The sequence below is a fragment of the Anolis sagrei genome, chromosome 2 (assembly GCF_037176765.1).
Source record: "Anolis sagrei isolate rAnoSag1 chromosome 2, rAnoSag1.mat, whole genome shotgun sequence".
NCBI classification, from domain to species: Eukaryota; Metazoa; Chordata; class Lepidosauria; order Squamata; family Dactyloidae; genus Anolis; species Anolis sagrei.
In genome coordinates this window covers 249932151-249945664 of record NC_090022.1, presented here as the reverse complement: position 1 = coordinate 249945664, position 13514 = coordinate 249932151, and the positions used below count along the sequence as shown (strand labels likewise).

The following is a 13514-nucleotide window of genomic DNA, read 5'->3' as shown; positions in this document are numbered from 1 at the left end:
GACAATTATATTCTTGATAATCAAAAGTAAAAATACGAGAGCATATTTCATTCTCTTTGAGGTTTCTTTAAATCAGCTAAGAAATTTTGCAAAAGCTGCACGGGTAAGAAAGCAGCTAAGAAATTTTGCAAAAGCTGCACGGGTAAGAAAGCAGCTGAGAAATTTTGCAAAAGCTGCACGGCTAGATTAAAATGTGGCCACTTTCAAATCACAACTCCTTTGTAGTTTATGCAAAGCCTGCAACCTTAAGCACATTTATGGGGAATTTGATCTTATTTAAATAAATTAACATTTTTCTTTTGCAGAAAAGTAGGTTGGGCTGCAGTGCAAGATAAGCTTCTCAAGGTCTGTCGCAAGTCCCATTAAGTACAGAATTTACAAATAGAGTTGATGAGCATTTGTCTAATATTCAGACCTTTGCTTTTGAGACAGCTGAATAGATGGAATATTGATAACAAAAAAAATGAACCTACTCTGCTTAATTTTTTAAAATTTCAGCATGGATCCTGAATAAACAATAAATGAAGTAGACTGAAGGACAAGAGAATGAATCTTAATAAAATGTTAGATAGCATAAAAACAACATTTCAAAATAAGAATTGCCAGTCAATCAGACAAAGAACTAGAGAACTTACTAACATCCTGAATTTCTCTGAATACACTCTTAGTGTGAAATTACAGTAATTCAATTTGAATGCAGTGAAATAGGACTATTTAATAAAGTACTAACCATTTCCTCGGCAATGCTCAAATCAGCACCTTTATCAAAGTTTATCCAACAGGTAAAGGAAAAGTATTCCACGTGAAACCTATCCAAAGCAATAGGATGTACCCTACTCACTATAGACACTATACTCTTACAAAGATTAGAATCATATTGGTTTTTTAAAAATTATCCCATCTCACTCTTGACTCATGTTCAGCCTGTGGTCTGCTAAGATATCTACATCTCTTTCACATGTACTGTTTTTAAGCCAGGTGTCACCCATCCTATATCTGCCCATTCCATTTTTTTCTATTGCCTAATTGAAGTACCTTATATTTTTCCTTGTTGAATTTCATTTTGTTTGGGGCAGGTCTCCAATCTGTTCTTTTGAATTCTGATCCTGCCTTCTTGGGCATAAGCCACCCTTTCCTAGTTTAGTGTCACCTGCAAATTTGATCAACATACACCCTCTATTGCATCTTCCAGGTCATCCAAGGACAGGGGAAAGATTCTTGGTTGATGTTTTCTTCTCCCTCAGCAGTGCCCTGCTTTCAAAACGGATAGTTTTTGTCTTGTCAGACTCAAGAGCTGTTCCACAATTACACCTCGATTGCACAGATTAAAGATTGCAGCTCTGTTCATGAGTTATATGTATGAAAATACTAAACATACAAGTGAGGTACATTAGCTCCATCGCCATTAACCACTTTTTCCATGATAATACCAATGTGGACACCAAGTAAAGTTCCTTGAAGCCAACTATGCAATGATCATCCATAGCAACAACTTGCAGAGAGCTCCTGAAGATGACCTAAGTATCTGTAGGTAATAACAGAACAAAACAGGAATTCCTTAGTTTAGGAATGGGTGACCATGAGATGGTAGTCATCATGAAACCCAAAAAATGCTGGATGCCACTTCATCTGCTTCACTGGACAGCAACATCCCTTGTTTACAGAAATGACAGTCGGCCCTCACTTTCATAGGGTTTAGGAGTGCCAGATTCTGGAAAAATAGCGGAAATGTGAATAAAAAAACAGGGCAGTTAAACTAGCACTGCTGTTTGTAAGACATGGATTCCTTTGATCGCCTGCTTCATTTTACTACTTGATGCTCCTGAACCATTTTCCAAGATACCCCCACCACCAGCATGCAATAATCTTTGAAGGTTGTTAGGGCTTAGAAAACTTATCAAGTTATATCTGTCTCCACATAGCCTCACAGCCAGTCATTCAGGCTAAGCTGATAAAAGATGCTCATAGCCATCAAAGCTTCCTCTGCCTCTAATCGCAGTAACAGATCCAGGAAGATACGCACACACATACACAGAGAGATACCAAGACCAGGATGTAAGCCTGATCATTGTTCCAATTTTGTCTGTCTGCGTTCAGCTTCATTTTATTGCAGGTCTTCCAGTCCACTACCAAGCTCAGGCACCAATTCAAGATATCCACAACTTCAGGGAAAAGGAGAGGTAAGTTCTCCTGAGAAATGAGATCATTTCTGTGGCTAAAAGAATCCATTATTTCTGCTGCCTTCTTACTTGCTGGGAAGTTCTTGTCAAGTAAGTAGTCAAAACCCTTCACATTGAGAACATAGCAAACTGCATATGGAAACCATTGGTCCATTAAGCCGAGTATAGTTAACTCAGACTGACAGTATCTTTCCAAAAATTCAAGCAGGATACTTTTCTAGGTCTATCTGAGGATTGTCTAACATTTCTAGGCAATCTTATATCCAAGTACTAACCACGCCTGACCCTGCTTAGCTTCTGCAATTTGATAATTGAAGGTGATGCAGTGTTACATATTAATTTGTCTCTTGAAAAAGAGAGGTCACACTGAGTATCATTAGTACATTGCTGACACTTCAATTTACCTCCCCAGTTATTCCCCCTCCTGCATTCCTTGGTTTCTTATAGATTTTAAATCGCGTGGAGGATAAAATCAAGCCCTGTAGGACTCTTCATGATGTAACCCATATTACTCCTTCATAATTTATGCTACTTGGCATTTGTATGCTGTACTCGGTAGACTCCGCATTGCATATTCCATATTAGAGATGTTATCTAATACACAGCACTTCATCATTGTCTCTGATAGCTAAAAGTGATTAGTGTTCTTTGGGTATTTTTTTTCTTTTTGAAGGTCACATATATCTGGGTAAGTACACCTAAAAGAGCTCAGACTATCCATTAGAAGTCTGGAAACCCAGAGAAAGCCACAGCTTTCTGTAGAGCTGTACATTATCTCTTTCTCCCTCCCTGCCTGCCTCCCTCCCTCTCACACACATACACAGATGCATTAGAATAAATGCTTTTAGCATTCTATTTTAGGAGAAAATTGCTGGAGTGGATTTTCATAGGCACTGTGAGATGTGCTGTCTGCAAATGGATTAAGTCTAAGAAACAGAGTGAAGAAGACAAGGATATGATGAGCCTAAGTAAGGAATAAATACTGGGTCAAGAAGGAAATTTCAGTAGGGAAAGCCAGGACCATTTTGAGTATAGCTCTGGGGAGACATTATAGTACAATTTTCATATTATCAAATGTTTGGTCTGGCTTGTAGTTGAGAAATTTTATGGCGGATGGAGTGTCCTTTTCAGCGCTCCTGTTGTTATGTTCAAGTAATTTCCAAATTATTACAACCCTCTGGTGAACATATCAGGCATTTCCTTGCAAAATGTGTTCAAATGGGCTTTGTCTACTGAATGGGCTTTGCCCATTTGAGGCTGAGATTGTGTGAAATGTCTACAGTCACCCAATAGATTTGCATGGCCAAGCAGGGGTTCAATCCCTGGTCTCTTGGTCTCCTCATCCAACATTCAAACCATTACACCCCTCTCGTTTATCTTTTTCACCACAAAACTCTAAATATATCAATGCTAAGAGGGGATTTTTTTTAGTTCTGTTAGTTCTATTTACTTTATAAAAGGGTTATCAAACATTTTTTAAACCCATATTTAAAGGAAAGAAGGAAAAAGAAGGTTAACTTGGGACGTGATTATTCACCAGGGCAGGTTTTTTTTTTCATGTCAAGAGCAACTTGAGAAACTGCAAGTCACTTCTGGTGTGAGAGAATTGGCCGTCTGCAAGGACATTGCCCAGGGGACATCTGGATGTTTTGAGATTTACCATCCTTGAGGGAGGCTTTTCTCTTGTTCCCGCATGGTGAGCTGGAGCTGACAGAGGGAGCTCATCCATGCTCACCCTGGATTCGAACCTCTGACCTGTCTGTTTTCAGTCCTGCTGGCACAAGGGTTTAACCCACTGCACCACTGGGGCCCCCATTACCAAGGCAATGGAAGATATTAGATCTGCTTCTAACAGAGAAATGGGATGGAGCGTTGACTTTACATTTCTCTCTTATATCTATTCACATCAAACATTCAGGGGAAAGGTCTAATATATGGCAATTGTGGCTGCACACTCTGGAGTATGACCCTGGTATGGCAAATTATAGGTTAGATGCTGTGAAAAACTGCTACTGCTAGGTTTAATAGGATTAGCTATTTATCCAAAAGGGATGGAGTGGGCCTTTCTTTGGTGCTGACTAATCTGTTGACTATGTTGGATTATGGCAAAGGAGTATTTTCAGTCATATCTCAGCCTTAAAGGTATCATCCTTTCGGCCTGAACATACTATATTTTTCATTTTTCTGCTCTTGCTTATCATAGAGAAGTGCTGACAGGTGCCCTCTTATCCCAACTTTCTTATGAAAGATGAAAAATGCTATGAGCTCTGCAATCTACATGGCTGTGTCCAGATTTGAGTCCTATATCCTCTTTCCCTGCCCCATGGAAACTCAATTTAAAGGCAATAGATCTGCAGTGGACTAAAAAGGTTGGCATTGATTGAAACTGCAGCCACAGTAAAATGTGTGGGTCCCTCAGTGCAAAGGATAATGGATTTTTATCCTTGTCCTGGACATTAGATTTCTGCTTTTCTTCAGATGTGTGTGTGTGAGAGAGATTTTCTCTTCCCTTCGCCTCTGCCTTTTCTCATTTTTGAAATACAGATCGAGCTTTTCAACAGCTGCAGGCTTCCATATCCAATCCCCATGTAGTGATTAAATGTGCTGAACCTGAGCCAGAAGGCAAAATGTCTGTGGAAGAAATGAGAATCTCTTTACTGAGCCATTTCTAGAGGGAAAAATTCAGGTCGGTTAATACAGACTTCAAAAATATGATTAACTAGATCTTGTCTGCTATGGGGAGAAATAATGAGATTTAAGGTTTGGAGGCTTTTTCTTGAAACAATGTACTGGGAGGGAGGCAAAATAGCTTAAATGTGATTAATAATTTAATACACAACCTTAAAAAATGTAAAATACTGCATGCTACTGATATCTAGTTAACAAGCTGAAAAACTATATTCGGTTGCGCTGAACAGCAACAAAAAACACAAGCATTTCAAAACAGCATTCATTGCTCCACGCAAAAGATGGACAGGATGGCCTTCTGTCATCATCACCAGAAACACAGAAGAGGGGAGAATGGACTAAAATGTATACACTCAAAATGATAGGTGCTTGGTGGAAAATTTGGAGTTATAAAGAAGGTAGGGGTGACCTTTTCTGATGCTGTTCCTGAATTAGAATGGATAAGAATTGACCTATTAATAGCAATCTAATTTTTTACACAAGATTTGGAGCAATGTGACTAATATTTTCATTTTGGTTTTGCTGAGGGTTAGATTTTACCTCTTGATTTTTCCAGTGTTGAGTTTCTTTAGAAAACTGCAAGATTTGTGCAAGGTCAAGGAGAGGTTTGAGTATAAGTGGTATAGAGGATGTGTATTTTTTGTCTAAAATCTCATTTTCCTGACCAGTTTATCCTGTGGAAGCTCCCACGTTATTCCTTGTAGGGAATTACATGATGAAATTTTATGCGGCAAGTGGCCAGATGGAAGGGAGTAGAATAGAGGATGAAAATAGCTCAGTAAGTTGTGTGTGAAAACAGGTGAGGAGGGAGGTTTATTAGGAAGAAAAGAAAGTTGAGTGATGACAGGAAATGTTTCCTTAAAGAAGAGTAGATTCTCTCCTAGTGAGATAGGTAGGATATGTGAGTAGATATGTGTGAAAGAGAGGGAAAGGAAAAGAGAGAGAGAGAAAGCTATTTCATGTAACTGTTGAATCTGTGCATATATGCGATAAATAGATGTGATGTACCCATTCTTAATAATTGACTTTTTATCTATACTGTGGGAAAATCTAACAGCTCCCACAAAAAGATATTTATTTATTTACCGTAATTATATACTGCCTTTCTCATCCCTGGGGGGATTCAGGGCAGTTTACAACATAATAATGACAAAAAAATCAATGCCAGCATATAGTATACAAAGAAATTATAATAACTAATTACTACATATAACTATGAACTTAAAATCAATTACAAACCATTCAATATAAGACATACCTAGAATTTATGCATCTTTACCCTGCTTGTACATGAGAAGTGAGATGATTATAACTTACAAGAATACATACTGGCCAGGAGAAATTCAACACATGGCTGTTTAGTTTTGGGAATGGTGTTGTTTCCTGCATGTCTGTAATTCTAAAATGATCCTTGAGAATCTTTCCTCCTTAGTTTTACTGTTCTCCTCGACTTTGTCATGGTCTGTGTATGTGCCTTTAAGTCACTTGCCAACATATAGTGAGTTAATGAATTTCAGAAGGTTTCCTTAGGCATAGTATACAGGAAGTCCGTTATAAACATTTGATTTACGAATGACTCATAGTTAAGAATGAGGGTGAGAAAACAGGAAGTGAGAGAAACCTACCTCTCGGAAGGAAAATTATCTCGTGAATAGAATAGAATAACTTTATTGTCATTGTGCACTGTTCAACAAAATTAAATCTTATCCCCAAACAAATTATAAAAATTACAAAATAAAGCACCTATCCTTCCAAATTCTAATCACTATTTCACAACTCCTAATGCCACATCAGTGTGAAACCACAAGATAGCCATAGCCTTAGGATAAAAACTATCATCCTGTTTGTCCTTGTTTTTATCATCCCATACCATCGGCCAGATGGTAACAATTCAAAAAAAGAATATCCAGGGTGAGACGGAACCTTAAGAATATTCTGGGCTTTCTTAAGGTAGTGAGCCTTAAACAGTTCTTCCAGAGAGGGAAGGGACAACAAAAAATGCTCTGAACAGGAGTAGTAACCCTCTGGAGTGCCTTCCTATCTCCCACTGTGCAGCTACCAAACCATATGCAGATGCAATAGGTTAGAACATTCTCTATAGTACAGCAGTAGAAAGTCACCAGCAGTTTTTCATTCAATTGTCAGTGCCTTAAAAATCTCAGCTGATGGGACCCAAAGTGGCTCACAACATAATACAATAAAAACAAAAACACGTTTAACATAAAATATAAGACAAAAATAACATAAAGCGTAATAACGTCTAGAAATAAGATATAAATAAATATTAAGCATTAAAACATATAAAACCAATTACAATCATTGTGGAGACACATCAATTAAATAGTATATTTCCTCTAAGCTCAGTGGTGATAAACATAAGCCAGCGAGAAAATTAAGAGAAGTCTCCACCAAAAAAATACTCTGAAAACAAAACACTAAAGTCCAGGAGGAACAGAATCGAAAATAGAGTGTTAGCAGAGAAGCCAGCAACCCCAAGCCAAGCCAAGCCCGGTTTCAATAACCCCCAGGAACTTAAAACTGGCCACCACTTCGCTCACTCTCCATTTATAACCAAAGGCTGAATTTCTGATCTATTCTTTCTGTAATCTATTATCAGTGATTTGGTCTTATTATTTTTATTTATTTATTTATTAGCCATATTTATATACCGCCTTTCTCAGCCCGAAGGTGACTCAGGGCGGTTTACAAACGGCACAATTCAATGTCTACAATAACAAAGAACAATTAAAACATTTAGCATAAATAACATTTGATAAAATATAATAAAACTGATAAAAGTATAAATCCACAGCGTCTCATTACTAAAATCACTACCCAATTGCATTGTCCAGTCATTCCAAAGATCAGAGTTTGTCTGCTACACTGCATTTGGGAAAGCTTGCTCAAAAAGCCAGGTTTTAACTTTTTTTTGAAATGTTAGGAGGGTGGGGGCCGATCTGATATCCCTAGGGAGGGTGTTCCATAGCCGAGGGGCCATCGCTGAAAAGGCTCTGTCTCTCGTTCCCACCAACTGAGACTGTGAAGAAGGCGGGACCGAGAGCAGGGCCTCCCTAGAAGATCCTAGGGTCCTAGATGGTTCATAAGGAGAGATAGGAACAAAATTATTATCCCTTCGCCACAAGAGCAGCCAATCCATCTCATCCTGGTGGGCAGACTCATCCCCTTCAGAGAAAAGCTCCACCACAGTTGTATCATCTTGTATCATGGGGAAAAGGTGTATTCACTGAAGCTTATCATTAACAAGCCAATTCAAAATCCAATTTTCATATGGACAGAATCTTCTGAACTGGGGCACAGGCTGATTTTTTGAAAAAATGAATGAAGACAAAAATTTGGAGGTGCAACTCTTCACAGTTCCATGGGAAGCAAATGTGCCCCCAACCAAACCCCAGCAATGATCCATCCCTGCTCAAGACGTATTTCCTGAGGTATAGTTATGCTGACTAGTGATCATTACAATCATAGTTCAAAATATCTGGAAAGTGACAGATGACAGGTCAGCAACCCTGCCAAGGTGAGACCAGTAAGTTCTGATTGGAAGTTATTGCATTATGGTGTCTACACTCTATGAAAGCATCTTGCGAAATGGATAAAACCATGTTTGAAGTGACCATAATGTTTCTCATAATAATAATAGAACACGTGACAATTAAAAAAACCAGCACAATGGTTTAATAAATTGCAAACTGAAGCAACAAAGAGTTGAAGATTTAAAATCAGATGAATTTGTCCCTGGAGATTTGTAAAAGAAACACTCTGGAATATGGTCTACATATTTTCTGCCAATGACCTGACTTCAGCACTATTTTCTGCTTGCCACTTTGATTGGCAGCCTTTAACTTTGTTCTATTTAATCCTTGCTTTTCCGTAGTGAATCCACACTCCACGGTAGTGGTGAAGGGGGAGGGCTTTAAAGCACTTTATCTGCCAAGTGTCAGGAAGAGTTATTTCTGTTTTAGAGTGTGACATTCTGTTGCTGACAGCAGAAAGTGTGTGTGTCAGTCCGCATCATCTAATAGCTGTGAGGCATGTTAGCCGGTATGCTATAGGGGTCATGCAAGGACATCATGCTCTGCAAGCCTGGCTAGTTTTATCTCCTCTCAGTGTCTCTCCTTTGCATTTGTGTGTATGCATGTGTGGAAACAGTGAGAAAGAGCATGAGCGTGCAGACATTTAAGGAGTGGCATACATTACAGAACTGTGGTGTCACATACATTCAGATGCAATGGATTGAGCAGTTACTTTGAATCCAGGTTCAAAGTATCCCATTGCAGAATTTGCTGCTGGTGAATCCACCAAGTTCACAATGAAATAATAACATATCACCTTTTACTTAATGGAAGTGGATGGATCCAATATTCAATGGAGTGATGAATCAGCCCCAGCTTTTAACATGAACTTCAGAAGAGCTATCCAAGGTGCTGAGTTTCTTAGAATTCAGTGTCTTAAAGAGATGAAGCTAAAACATTGAACTATTTTCTTCCTCAATGGCAGTAGTCTGCACTGCATATATTTTAAAACCAGCAGCCAGGGCACATCTACTATGTGGAATTGATGAAGTCTGATACAACTTTAGCTGACATGGCTCAATGCTATGGAATCATAGGGGTTACACGGCAGAGAAGGCCAATCTACAACTCCCATGAACCCATAGCATTGAGCCATGTCAGCTGAAGTTGTTTCAGACTGCATTAATTGTTCAGTGTAGATGCACTATTGCAAGTGCTACTTCAACTGAAAGTAAATATGCAGAGAGGTCTGTGCCTTCCACAGAAGAGTGACACTGTTTCTAGGAGTGCTCTTAGGCATGGAAGGAAGGTAAACATACTGCACATAATTTGTTTTAAACGAAAAAGTAATAATGTCACCCTCCAGCTATGCAGAGAAATGCATAGAACTATGTAAATTGAAAGAAAGCTGTAGAGCACACCTCCAAATATATAATGGGTAGGTATGGGTAATGCCAAACAAATTTAGCCTTTTTCACTCTCTTTATGTCAATCCCTTATTTTCCTTCCTTCCTGTCCTTCTCCTCCTCTTTGCCCATAGGCTACATTTCAGATGGAACTCTTGCCAGAGAAACAAATGGTTACAGAAAGTTCCCCATTCCTTGGTTTTGGCTCCCCCCAAACCAGTCATTTTCCCTTTCCTTGCTTTTTTTCATGTCAGGAGTGACTTGAGAACCTCGCTTCTGATGTGAGAGAACTGGCCATCTGCAAAGACATTGCCCAGGGGATGTCTGGATGTTTTACCATCCTGTGAGAGGCTTCTCTCATGTCCCCACATGAGAAGCTGGAGCTGACAGGTGGGAGCTCACCCTGCTCGGATTTGAACCTCTGACTTTTTGGTCAGCAGTCCTGCTGGCACAAGGGTTTGACCCATTGTACCACTGGGGGATCCTTTTCCCTCCTCATTCCCCTTCTCTTCACTTGGTCTTAGGCTGTCTTCATGGAATTGAAGTAACAACCATATATTCCCTGCAGGATGTCATGGTTTTATTTGTACTCCTCCCATCTTTTCCTTGTCCTATATGGAGCTGTGTGTTCATGGGGAATATCAGTGGCTTCCAAGTAAGCAGGACAATGAATATGTCCTGGGCTTTGGTCCATACATATCCTCTCTCTGAGACGTAATTATTTTCTTGAGGTTGAGAAAGATAAAATTAGTATGCTCTTTCTGAGAAAATCCCATATTTGGAGCCAAGAAGTGCTATTAAAGCAGATTTAATATATATATTAGCAATTGGGAAGCCACAGTAGATTCAATCCAACTCAATATCTTAACAACCTTAATTTACATTTCATTCGCATGTGGTGAACTTATTACTAATAGGCAGCCAAGGATTAAATCATTGTCTCTTTCTGTTCCCTCTTAGCCACAGAGAAATGTAATATTTCAGAGTGGCTTGAAAGTTAATTTGGATTTGAAAGCAAGCCTTTTTGAAGGTGCTGATATGAAGCGTAAGATGGCAAGATTTTAGAAGGCATTCATATATGATTAGAAGTGCCCTCCCTTCTTTTCTTTCCTCTCGCTCAGTCTTCTCTGCCTCAGTGAAAGAAGATTGAATTCAGTAAAAAGCGCCAGAATCTCTTCATTGTTGGGAATAATACTGGTGAAAGCACATTGTTATGCTTGCTTTCCTTGCTTTGACAAAACTCTTAAGTGGTCATTAAGCTCATTAAGCAGACAAAATTCTACATCTGCAGCTGAATGTGGTATTTCTATATGGGTCTCCATCAAGGGAAAACAGCTGAGATTTAGGCTTTAGAAAATATCTTGAAGAGAAGGTTGAGGATGGTGAAACAAAAAAGGAATGAACAATATAGAACTGCCATCAAAAATTCTCATATATTCATTAGTTTCCAGACACAGCTTGAAACTGGAATTGACCAGTTGCATTTTCTCAGATTCAGAATTGCCTTCCCTGTTCAGGGTATGATGAACTTAGAGGAAAGAATAATAAAGAAGTTGGACAAAACCTTCATTGCTTGCTTTGGACAAGAAACAACAACAATGGGAATTCCTCATTCCTCCAAAATACCACTAAATGTAATGCCATTTAATGATAAATAGTAAAACAGCACTATCCACATGAGGTGCCATTCAAAACACCTAAGTTTGAGGACCATATTGTATTTCTGCCCTGCCATGTAGCTCAGTGTTTTATGATAAAATCACTGAGAATGTTAAAAAATGAAGACAATAAAAAGCTTAAAACAATTAAAAATAATGTAAACATTCACAAACATTCTCAAACCTCACAACCTCTGAGGATGCCTGCCACAGATGTGGACAAAACATCAGGAGAAAATACTTCTGGAACATGTCCATACAGCCCAGAAAACTCACAACAATGGCCATTAATACCTTCAGCCATGAATACCTTCAACAAAAGGTGGTTTCCTATATATGGCAAAATTTAATGCCACACATACATAAAAACCTAACATAAAACAATAATAACATATAGGTATCAGTTAAATCATAAACACATAACATATTCCCAAATAAGATTAAACAGTTTAATAAATAAAAATATTTAAATAGTTTATACCATATATTGGATGAAACCATTAGGTTCCTTTCATAAAAGGCCAAGTTTTAATGTGGAGCTAACTTTGGAAACTGGGAATTTCTATATGTCCAAAATGCTGTAGCCAGAGTGCTGACAGGGGAAGGTTATACTGAAAATAAAACTTCCTGTTTGAAGTCTGAGGCACTACTCAAATTTATGGTTATGACAGATAACATCTCAGGTCCATAACATTTGGATCTAGGGCTTTCTAAGATTCAGAATACCAGAAAGAGTAGCCTCTCTACAAGAGCATGCCCAAATCTTCAGAGTTATAGGGGAAGTCTGTCTCTCAGTTCTGTTATCATAGGAATGCTGGATGAGGACATGGAATCATAGAGCTGGAAGAGACTATAAGGGCTATCAGGTTCAACTCCCTGTCATGCAAGAACACACAGAGCACCCTGACAGATGGCCATGCAGCCTCTGCTTAAAAACCTTTAAAGAAGGTGGCTCTACCACATGCCAAGCCAGCATATTCTAAGGACATTGGGCCAGAGTCATCTCAAAAGCTGCTTCCGAGCTGTGGGCCTCCCTCACTCCACAGAATAGGATGATCTCTGTTCTGCTTTCCTTTTGACAGTAACATACCTTTCTATTAAAGGGGGCATTTTAAATGGGAGGTTTGTGCTGTCCTTTCTGAGTCCTTTAAATCATTGTTATGTACCTTCAGAAATCTGAGGAACAGGGTGAGCTCCCACTGTTAACCCCAGCTTCTGCCAACCTAGTAGTTTGAAAAAATGCAAATGTGAGTAGATCAATAGGTACCACTCTGGTGGAAAGGTAACAGCACTTCATGCAGTCATGCTGGCCACATGAACTTGTGTCTCCGGACAACCCCTGCTCTTCGGCTTAGAAATGGAGATGAGCACCCCCCCCACCCCTACCCCCAGAGTCAGACGCCGAGGGGAAACCTTTAACTTATCTTCAAACATCTCTGACTAATGGGGACCTTGAGGCCATCTAATCATAGGATTGTATTGGCAGAATTTGTTCAGAGTGGGTTGCTTATTCCTTCTTTGAGGTTGAAAGGGTGTGACTTGCCCAAGGTCACCCAGTAGCTTTCCATGGCCAAGCAGGGATTTCAATCCTGGTCACCCTCGACATCAAACTATTACACCACATTGGTTCACTAATTATTATGCACTATTTTAAATTGTTTTAATGTGATATTTGAATGGATTTTTTTTTCATTTTTAAAACATCAAGTTTCCAGCTCTCCCTGATCCTAACCTTGCTGTAAACTGCCACGAATGTCATGCCAGGTGAATGATGAGATACACATTAAATAAATAGATTGTAAAAATATGAGTTTGATTCTGCTTTAGGGAGTTTTTGACACATGTGGGACACTCACACTCCCCTTCTCCTTAAAATATAGGTCAGCTTTCTACGTGTTCTTTCTTTACAGTCTACTGCAATGTAAACATATTGCAGTATGCTGATTCTCCTCTTTGTGTGAGAGAGGACAAACCTGAACCTGCTCCTTTGTGCTCTGGGAATTTATCTTGTACAAACTGTACCAAAAGGTTCAGCAATTGTGCCCATTGTTA

General features: G+C 39.0%; 1 long non-coding RNA gene across 1 annotated transcript in view; it reads left to right on the top strand.

The window, feature by feature from the left end:
• Positions 1-1952: 1952 nt before the first annotated feature.
• Positions 1953-13514, top strand: part of LOC137096140 (uncharacterized) — a 30656-nt gene continuing 19094 nt past the window's right edge. The window contains exon 1 of the long non-coding RNA XR_010909331.1: positions 1953-2180. This is a non-coding gene — a long non-coding RNA (uncharacterized lncRNA). The remainder of the gene's footprint in view (positions 2181-13514) is intronic.